Source organism: Lissotriton helveticus, chromosome 5_1 (assembly GCF_964261635.1).
Source record: "Lissotriton helveticus chromosome 5_1, aLisHel1.1, whole genome shotgun sequence".
Classification (NCBI taxonomy): domain Eukaryota; kingdom Metazoa; phylum Chordata; class Amphibia; order Caudata; family Salamandridae; genus Lissotriton; species Lissotriton helveticus.
The window spans coordinates 1,755,345,045-1,755,355,755 of record NC_136065.1 but is presented as its reverse complement, the minus strand read 5'-3'; the positions used below and the strand labels follow the sequence as shown (position 1 = coordinate 1,755,355,755).

Genomic DNA, 10,711 nt, shown 5'->3' with positions numbered 1-10,711 from the left:
GAGTCTCTAGTCCTTCAGTGTCTGTCTCCGGAGCTGCAAGCGCCAGACACCACTGGAGTCTCTCGTCCTTCAGAGTCTGTCTCTGGCGCTGCAAGCGCCAGAAACCGCTGGAGTATCTCCCCTTCAGTGTCTGTCTCCGGTGCTGCAACCGCCAGACACCGCTGGAGTCTCTCCTCCTTCAGTGTCTGTCTCCGGGGCTGCAAGCGCCGGACACCGCTGGAGTCTCTCCTCCTTCAGTGTTTATCTCCGGGGCTGCAAGCGCCAGACAGCGCTGGAGTATCTCCCCTTCAGTGTCTGTCTCCGGTGCTGCAAGCGCCAGAAACCGCTGGAGTCACTCCTCCTTCAGAGTCTGTCTCCGGTGCTGCAAGCGCCAGACACCGCTGGAGTCTCTTGTCCTTCAGAGTCTGTCTCCGGTGCTGCAAGCGCCAGACACCGCTGAAGTATCTCCCCTTCAGTGTCTGTCTGCGGTGCTGCAAGCGCCAGACAACGCTGGAGTCTCTCGTCCTTCAGAGTCTGTCTCCGGTGCTGCAAGCTCCGGACACTGCTGGAGTATCTCCTCTTCAGTGTCTGTCTCCGGTGCTGCAAGCGCCAGACATCGCTGGAGTCTCTCGTCCTTCAGAGTCTGTCTCCGATGCTGCAAGCGCCGGACACCACTGGAGTCTCTCCCCTTCAGTGTTTGTCTCCGGGGCTGCAAGCGCCAGACACCGCTGGAGTCTCTCCTCCTTCAGTGTCTGTCTCCAGAGCTGCAAGCGCCAGACACCGCTGGAGTCTCTCCTCCTTCAGTGTCTGTCTCCGGGACTGCAAGCGCCGGACACCACTGGAGTCTCTCCTCCTTCAGTGTCTGTCTCCGGTGCTGCAAGCGCCAGACACCGCTGGAGTCTCTCCTCCTACAGTGTCTGTCTCCGGAGCTGCAAGCGCCAGACACCGCTGGAGTCTCTCCTCCTTCAGTGTCTGTCTCCGGTGCTGCAAGCGCCAGACACCGCTGGAGTCACTCCTCCTTCAGTGTCTGTCTCCGGGGCTGCAAGTGCCGGACACCGCTGGTGTCTCTCCTCCTTCAGTGTCTGTCTCCGATGCTGCAAGCGCCAGACACCACTGGAGTATCTCCCCTTCAGTGTCTGTCTCCGGTGCTGCAAGCGCCGGACACCGCTGGAGTATCTCCCCTTCAGTGTCTGTCTCCGGTGCTGCAAGCGCCGGACACCGCTGGAGTCTCTCCTCCTTCAGTATCTGTCTCCGGTGCTGCAAGCGCCAGACACCGCTGGAGTCACTCCTCCTTCAGTGTCTGTCTCCGGGGCTGCAAGTGCCGGACACCGCTGGTGTCTCTCCTCCTTCAGTGTCTGTCTCCGATGTTGCAAGCGCCCGACACCACTGGAGTATCTCCCCTTCAGTGTCTGTCTCCGGTGCTGCAAGCGCCAGACACCGCTGGATTCACTCCTCCTTCAGTGTCTGTCTCCGGGGCAGCAAGTGCCGGACACCGCTGGTGTCTCTCCTCCTTCAGTGTCTGTCTCCGATGCTGCATGCGCCGGACACCGCTGGAGTATCTCCCCTTCAGTGTCTGTCTCCGATGCTGCTAGCGCCAGACACCGCTGGAGTCTCTCCTCCTTCAGTGTCTGTCTCCGGTGCTGCAAGCGCCGGACACCGCTGGAGTATCTCCCCTTCAGTGTCTGTCTCCGGTGCTGCAAGCACCGGACACCGCTGGAGTCTCTCCTCCTTCAGTGTCTGTCTCCGGGACTGCAAGCGCCGGACACCGCTGGAGTCACTCCTCCTTCAGTGTCTGTCTCCGGGGCTGCAAGTGCCGGACACCGCTGGTGTCTCTCCTCCTTCAGTGTCTGTCTCCGATGCTGCAAGCGCCGGACACCGCTGGAGTATCTCCCCTTCAGTGTCTGTCTCCGGTGCTGCAAGCGCCAGACACCGCTGGAGTCTCTCCTCCTTCAGTGTCTGTCTCCAGCACTGCCAGCGCCAGACACCGCTGGAGTCTCTCCTCCTTCAGTGTTTGTCTCCGATGCTGCAAGCGCCAGACACCGCTGGAGTCTCTCCTCCTTCAGTGTCTGTCTCCGGAGCTGCAAGCGCCAGACACCGCTGGAGTCTCTCCTCCTTCAGTGTCTGTCTCCGGTGCTGCAAGCGCCGGACACCGCTGGAGTCTCTCCTCCTTCAGTGTCTGTCTCCGGGACTGCAAGCGCGGGACACCGCTGGAGTCACTCCTCCTTCAGTGTCTGTCTCCGGGGCTGCAAGTGCCGGACACCGCTGGTGTCTCTCCTCCTTCAGTGTCTGTCTCCGATGCTGCAAGCGCCGGACACCGCTGGAGTATCTCCCCTTCAGTGTCTGTCTCCGGGACTGCAAGCGCCGGACACCACTGGAGTCTCTCCTCCTTCAGTGTCTGTCTCCGGTGCTGCAAGCGCCAGACACCGCTGGAGTCTCTCCTCCTTCAGTGTCTGTCTCCGGAGCTGCAAGCGCCAGACACCGCTGGAGTCTCTCCTCCTTCAGTGTCTGTCTCCGGTGCTGCAAGCGCCAGACACCGCTGGAGTCACTCCTCCTTCAGTGTCTGTCTCCGGGGCTGCAAGTGCCGGACACCGCTGGTGTCTCTCCTCCTTCAGTGTCTGTCTCCGATGCTGCAAGCGCCAGACACCACTGGAGTATCTCCCCTTCAGTGTCTGTCTCCGGTGCTGCAAGCGCCGGACACCGCTGGAGTATCTCCCCTTCAGTGTCTGTCTCCGGTGCTGCAAGCGCCAGACACCACTGGAGTATCTCCCCTTCAGTGTCTGTCTCCGGTGCTGCAAGCGCCAGACACCGCTGGAGTCTCTCCTCCTTCAGTGTCTGTCTCCAGCACTGCCAGCGCCAGACACCGCTGGAGTCTCTCCTCCTTCAGTGTCTGTCTCCGGAGCTGCAAGCGCCAGACACCGCTGGAGTCTCTCCTCCTTCAGTGTCTGTCTCCGGTGCTGCAAGCGCCAGACACCGCTGGAGTCACTCCTCCTTCAGTGTCTGTCTCCGGGGCAGCAAGTGCCGGACACCGCTGGTGTCTCTCCTCCTTCAGTGTCTGTCTCCGATGCTGCAAGCGCCAGACACCACTGGAGTATCTCCCCTTCAGTGTCTGTCTCCGGTGCTGCAAGCGCCGGACACCGCTGGAGTATCTCCCCTTCAGTGTCTGTCTCCGATGCTGCTAGCGCCAGACACCGCTGGAGTCTCTCCTCCTTCAGTGTCTGTCTCCGGGGCTGCAAGCGCCGGACACCGCTGGAGTATCTCCCCTTCAGTGTCTGTCTCCGGTGCTGCAAGCGCCTGACACCGCTGGAGTCTCTCCTCCTTCAGTGTCTGTCTCCGGGACTGCAAGCGCCGGACACCGCTGGAGTCACTCCTCCTTCAGTGTCTGTCTCCGGGGCTGCAAGTGCCGGACACCGCTGGTGTCTCTCCTCCTTCAGTGTCTGTCTCCGATGCTGCAAGCGCCGGACACCGCTGGAGTATCTCCCCTTCAGTGTCTGTCTCCGGTGCTGCAAGCGCCAGACACCGCTGGAGTCTCTCCTCCTTCAGTGTCTGTCTCCAGCACTGCCAGCGCCAGACACCGCTGGAGTCTCTCCTCCTTCAGTGTTTGTCTCCGATGCTGCAAGCGCCAGACACCGCTGGAGTCTCTCCTCCTTCAGTGTCTGTCTCCGGAGCTGCAAGCGCCAGACACCGCTGGAGTCTCTCCTCCTTCAGTGTCTATCTCCGGTGCTGCAAGCGCCAGACACCGCTGGAGTCTCTCCTCCTTCAATGTCTGTCTCCGGTGCTGCAAGCGCCAGACACCGCTGGAGTCTCTCCTCCTTCAGTGTCTGTCTCCGGAGCTGCAAGCGCCGGACACCGCTGGAGTCTCTCTCCTTCAGTGTCTGCCTCTGGTGCTTCAAGCGCCAGACACCGCTGGAGCCTCTCCTCCTTCAGTGTCTGTCTCCGGTGCTGCAAGCGCCGGACACCGCTGGAGTCTCTCCTCCTTCAGTGTCTGTCTCCGGTGCTGCAAGCGCCGGACACCGCTGGAGTCTCTCCTCCTTCAAGGTCTGTCTCCGGTGCTGCAAGCCCCAGACACCGCTGGAGTATCTCCCCTTCAGTGTCTGTCTCCGGTGCTGCAAGCGCCAGACACCGCTGGAGTATCTCCCCTTCAGTGTCTGTCTCCGGTGCTGCAAGCTCCAGACACCGCTGAAGTCTCTCCTCCTTCAGTGTCTGTCTCCGGAGCTGCAAGCGCCAGACACCGCTGGAGTATCTCCCCTTCAGTGTCTGTCTCTGGTGCTGCAAGCGCCAGACACTGCTGGAGTCTCTCCTCCTTCAGTGCCTGTCTCCGGTGCTGCAAGCGCCGGACACCGCTGGAGTCTCTCCTCCTTCAGTGTCTGTCTCCGGAGCTGCAAGCGCCAGACACCGCTGGAGTCTCTCCTCCTTCAAGGTCTGTCTCCGGTGCTGCAAGCGCCAGACACCGCTGGAGTATCTCCCCTTCAGTGTCTGTCTCCGGTGCTGCAAGCGCCAGACACCGCTGGAGTATCTCCCCTTCAGTGTCTGTCTCCGGTGCTGCAAGCTCCAGACACCGCTGAAGTCTCTCCTCCTTCAGTGTCTGTCTCCGGAGCTGCAAGCGCCAGACACCGCTGGAGTATCTCCCCTTCAGTGTCTGTCTCTGGTGCTGCAAGCGCCAGACACTGCTGGAGTCTCTCCTCCTTCAGTGCCTGTCTCCGGTGCTGCAAGCGCCAGACACCGCTGGAGTATCTCCCCTTCAGTGTCTGTCTCCGGAGCTGCAAGCGCCAGACACCGCTGGAGTATCTCCCCTTCAGTGTCTGTCTCCGGTGCTGCAAGCTCCAGACACCGCTGAAGTCTCTCCTCCTTCAGTGTCTGTCTCCGGAGCTGCAAGCGCCAGACACCGCTGGAGTATCTCCCCTTCAGTGTCTGTCTCTGGTGCTGCAAGCGCCGGACACCGCTGGAGTCTCTCCTCCTTCAGTATCTGTCTCCGGTGCTGCAAGCGCCAGACACCGCTGGAGTCTCTCCTCCTTCAGTGTCTGTCTCCGGAGCTGCAAGCGCCAGACACCGCTGGAGTATCTCCCCTTCAGTGTCTGTCTCTGGTGCTGCAAGCGCCGGACACCGCTGGAGTCTCTCCTCCTTCAGTATCTGTCTCCGGTGCTGCAAGCGCCAGACACCGCTGGAGTCTCTCCTCCTTCAGTGTCTGTCTCCGGAGCTGCAAGCGCCAGACACCGCTGGAGTCTCTCCTCCGTCAGTGTCTGTCTCCGGTGCTGCAAGCGCCGGACACGGCTGGAGTATCTCCCCTTTAGTGTCTGTCCCGGATGCTGCAAGCGCCAGACACCGCTGGAGTATCTCCCCTTCAGTGTCTGTCCCCGATGCTGCTAGCGCCAGACACCGCTGGAGTCTCTCCTCCTTCAGTGTCTGTCTCCGGAGCTGCAAGCGCCAGACACCGCTGGAGTATCTCCCCTTCAGTGTCTGTCTCCAGTGCTGCAAGTGCCAGACACCGCTGGAGTCTCTCCCCTTCAGTGTCTGTCCCGGATGCTGCAAGCGCCGGACACCGCTGGAGTCTCTCCTCCTTTAGAGTCTATCTCCGGTGCTTCAAGCACCAGACACCGCTGGAGTCTCTCCCCTTCAGTGTCTGTCCCGGATGCTGCAAGCGCCAGACACCGCTGGAGTATCTCCCCTTCAGTGTCTGTCCCGGATGCTGCAAGCGCCAGACACCGCTGGAGTATCTCCCCTTCAGTGTCTGTCTCCAGTGCTGCAAGTGCCAGACACCGCTGGAGTCTCTCCCCTTCAGTGTCTGTCCCGGATGCTGCAAGCGCCGGACACCGCTGGAGTCTCTCCTCCTTTAGAGTCTATCTCCGGTGCTGCAAGCGCCAGACACCGCTGGAGTCTCTCTCCTTCAGTGTCTGCCTCTGGTGCTTCAAGCGCCAGACACCGCTGGAGTCTCTCCTCCTTCAGTGACGGTCCCCGATGCTGCAAGCTCTAGACATCGCTGTAGCTTTCGACTTCCGAGCTCAGTGTTGGGCCCCTTTAACCCCCAGCATCTTCGGAATCTCAGTCTCTCAGCCTCTGCCCACTGTGCTCCTAATGCCGGGCTTCACGGCACTGCAGCACACGCGGCTGCCCCTGTGCGGCACTTTCTAGACACTAGAGCTGTTGCCCCTTCAGTTTGTGGTTCTCTGGTGCTGCTCATCCCAACTTCTACGAACACATGTGCCCCGGCCGAACCTGGCACTGCCTGGTGCTACTCACAGCAGGCACCGCTGCAACCTCTGTCCCCGGTTCTCCCAGCGCCGCACACTGACTGAGCACATTCCCTGCAGCGGGGCCCCTTGCCGCTCTTTCTTCCCGTACTCTCTGGTTCTCTGGCTCTGCTGGAGTCTCTGGTTCAGCCTGTGCCCCTCTTACACCTCTCACTTCCATTGCTGGGGCCTCTGGAACGAGCCTTCTCCCTGATGCTGCCAAAGTCCGGCTCCGAGGGGCACTGCCCCCTCCTGTCACTGGTGATTGAGAGCGTTGTGTTTGGCGCTGGACCCTCTGTTCCCACAGCCTCCACGAATGAGCTGATGGGCGCTTGAAGGGCTTCTGTCTCTAGCGTCGCTACCTCCAGACCCCTGGTGCAGACACCAGGACGCTCGGAGAGGCTGGGTATCGTCCCTGGAGTCCGTATGGCTCGTCCACCACCTGTCTCCACTACCCGGCAGTACCCCTGAGCTGACGGACTCTTTGAGAGCCACGGCTGCCCAACCCTGGGAGCTGCGTCGCTAAAGCCAGTGAAACCCACGCAGAAAGTAGGGCGCTGAGAGAGCCCCGGCTCTGTCCCTGGAGCCCTTACAGGCAGACAGGGCTCCTCCACCTGTCTCCACTACCCGTACCTCTGAGCTGACGGACTCTCTGAGAGCCACGGCTGCCCAACCCCGGGCGCTGCGTCGCTAAAGTCAGTGAAACCCACGCAGAAATAAGGGCGCTGCGAGCGCCCCGGCTCCGTCCCTGGAGCCCTTACAGGCAGACAGGGCTCCTCCACCCGTCTCCACTACCCGTACCTCTGAGCTGACGGACTCTCTGAGAGCCACGGCTGCCAAACACCTGGCGCTGCGTCCCTAGAGCCAGTGAAACTCACGCAGAGAGCAGGGCGCTGCGAGAGCCTCGGCTCTGTCCCTGGAGCACGCAGAGGCGGGCAGCGCAGGACACTCCGCAAAGCCCTTGGTGTCCCAGACAGACATTGTTGGACCCCGTCACCGCTGCCACTGTGCACCGGTGCTGAAGGGCTGGACCTCTGAAGAGCGGCTGCTCTGTCCCTGTGCTCCCAGCACTGGGAAGAGCCGACGAGGCTCTAGGCAGCGCCCCTGGTGGTCACAGAGTGCGAAACAACAGGAGTCTCGGTACCTGAGCTATCAGCATCAGCCCTGCCGCGGACCGCCGCCCCCTGTGCCCCTCGCGGCGGGAACCTCTGTGAGCCTTCACCATTTGCTGCCATGACAGGCGGGCACCTGGCGGGCACCATTGCCACCCGTTCGCTCAGTGACCCCAGAGACACTGAAAAACGCGCACGCGGACACGGAACCTGGTGCATCAAATCAATAAGCAAGTCGCTGCTGTGCGGGGTTTTGAAGTTAAGAGTCCTGAGGCGGTCCGGCGCTTGCAAAGTAAACACCAACTATCCAAGCGGACGCAAATGAAAAAGCCTCGCTTCGTTTAGTCCTAAAAACAGTCTTGGAAACGGCATGTCTCCTATGCTGTTCAGCTTCAAAGTGCTGCTGCCCGCCTGCGAAGAAGCGCAGCGATTTGAGAACATTTCTTTACTGGGCACGCACGCACAATCTGTCAGGCTTGCTTATGTCATTCCCTGTTCCTCACCCCTCTCTCCCTCGCTCGCTCTCTCTTGTACTGACTCTCTCGCTCTAAGTCCCCCCTCTCTTCTTTTTTTTCCCTTTCTCCCCTTTCCACCAATTTTCTCCCTTTCTCCCTCTCCTCCCTTTCTCCCTCTCCTCTCTCCTTCCAATTCCTTTCCCTTTGTATATGAATAAAATATGTGCATACATCGCTTCATCTCCGCCGCCACCCCCGCGCGCTCTCTCTATCTTCCCTCCGTTCAGCCAGTTTCCCGTTTCCTCCTCTTGGTCCTCCACCTCTCGTTCGCCAGCCTCTGTCCTTCTTTCGATCAGAAGAGCCCGTGCACCGGAATGGCGGCCTCTGGAAAAGCGCCCAGAGGGGGGCAGCTAAGTCCAGCCGCTCTCCACAACACCACATCACAACCCGAGCAATCAAAGTGAAGTAGATCCAGCCCCGCGAAAGCTCAAGCCCGTGAAGCACACATCCCTGCGGACTGCTAAAGCGAAGCATTACGCACTAGTTAACAGGCTGCGAGCTGACAACTCCTTTTAAGCATTTTTTTTTTAGAAATCTTCTCTCCTTCCGTAGGAGCGCGCGAGCGTGTGTGTGTATGTGTAAGGGGAAGGACTTATGTTTCATTGGCTGACCCGCTCTCCCTTCTCCACCCAGCTCTCCCACATCACCCTGGTGTCTCCCTAAACAAAACCAATCCTTATCGCACTGAGGAAATCAGGAGCCAGAGTTTGAATGCTTTTTTTTAACACAAATATTTGCCCCTGACAAGACTAAGAATTCCACAGCCCAGCACCCCTCTGCAGCCTGCATACCCTCCCACTGGGAATCTATGTCTGTCTTCTTCACTTCTACTGTGGAACCCTTATAAACCCTTGAGCAGGAGGACTGTGAAAGCCAGGCTGAATAAGTTGTGGGAAACCCAATGACCAAATGGATCTAAAGGATTGTGCCAGTGAGGGAAGCGTAGAGAGCCTGCAGCCCTCCAGCCTCCAAATCTTCGCCAACACGTCCACATTCCATGGGATCCGCTACATCTTCACATATGGGCCTATGACCATGAGGCGCTGCTTGTGGACGGTGGCCTTTGCCGGCTGCCTCGGCCTGCTGGTAGTGGAGAGTTCGGAGAGAGTAGTCTACTACTTTTCCTATGAGCATGTCACGAAGGTGGACGAGGTGGTGGCCCACAGCCTTATCTTCCCCGCTGTCACCATATGTAACCTCAATGCATACCGCTTCTCCAGGCTGACGACCAATGACCTCTTCCATGCTGGTGAGCTCCTAGGCCTGCTCGACGTGAATGGACACATTCTGGAACCTCAGCAGGCAGATCCTGTGGTCCTGGAAGCTCTACAGGAGAAGATACATTTCAAGCAGTCCAAGCCCAAGCTCTTCAGCATGCGTGAGTTTATTGACCGTGTCGGCCACGACCTAAAGGATATGATGCTCTACTGCAAGTACAAGGGTCAGGAATGCACTCATAAGGACTTCAAAACTGTAAGTATGCACATTTTCCCTAAATCTTTGGTTCCAGATTTTTCCTGGCTGTTTGGTGAAGCATACCACACATAAAAATTGCTGATTATATTGTTGGAGGTTTGACGAGAAGACTTGGAAAAGATTGTTTTTTGATTCTCTCCTTCACTCAAGTGGCACTTGGATGTTACATGCCCAAATTAGCGTCAGCCATATTGATGTTTGACAAGGCTCTTGGATCTTACATGACCAGAAGGTTATCATCCAGTTTGGTGTTTGACCTTTTATTTAGAAAATGGAAAATAGGCCAATAAGGAAAACTTTTCTTTCTTTCAGTGGTCGATTTCAAAGCAAGGAGTAGGATGTTTCTTCAAAGCATTTAGCAGGACACAGCTAGACAACACCAGGCTGTGGGCTAAATGTACAATTTTCTTTTTATGTCTGTAGGCCTGGTACACATTGACAGGTAGGATCTTAACTAGCAGTCACCTATCAATCACTAGGAATTTTACAATGCCAAGCACTCAAAACCTCATACAATTAGTCATTGTTATCCCTCTGCTAAACAGGCCTAGAAGCTGAACTGTTCGATTACGTGAGACAGATGTGCTGTATTTCTTTACTCCTATACAGTACTTGGTTATGCAATGGAGTCAAATAAAGATTAAAAACATGTCAGCCAATGAGATTCCACCCCCACAAATTGGAATTGAGCAAGTGACTATTTGTGGAATGCATTTTTGTATCACACTGATCCTAGGATCAAGGACCTTCTTTAAACCTTTGTATGTTATGGTGGATTGCTCTGCATAGAAATCGATCAAACGGTTACAGTGAACTTTCAGGATATTTATGAAGGGACCTGCAAAGATCATACATGCTTTTTTAATCCCACAAGAGTAGTTAGGTTAGAAGGCCTGAACACACAATAGGATTTTATTTTGTGGCAACAATAATTTCTTCTTAAATGTAAACCAGTATGTATCTTCTAGCGAACATTGTAGCAACTGAAGACCTTGTCTTCAGCAGGGAGAAACTGACACATGCACTTTAACTATGATTGATATGTATTTGTGGCAGAAACATTGTATGTTAAAACACATTTATGTTACACTAAATTAACAGTGGGCAAAGTATTGATACCAAGCATCCAGTCAGAGCTTAAAAGGCCATCTCAACTAGGCCCCGCTCCCCCAAATCAATGGTTTTCCAAAATCATTCCTGTTGAAGTGTATATGGCTAAAGACATGGGTAGTAACAAAGAGTAGGATAACAATGCTCACCAAACAGTTTAGCTGAAACTAAATAAATAAATAAAGGTGTGACCAAAGTGAATTTTTCTCCACTGGTTGAACGGTTAAATTAAACTTACCCTACGTTTATGAATCAGTGTAGGGAAATGTAAATGCCTTTCTATGCACCTAATTTG

The 10,711-nt window shown here is 56.7% G+C and overlaps 1 pseudogene; it reads left to right on the top strand.

Annotated features, from left to right (window-relative positions):
* The first annotated feature begins 8,687 nt into the window (after positions 1 to 8,687).
* LOC144752804 (acid-sensing ion channel 2 pseudogene) lies at positions 8,688 to 9,378 on the top strand (annotated as a pseudogene).
* Positions 9,379 to 10,711: the final 1,333 nt, after the last annotated feature.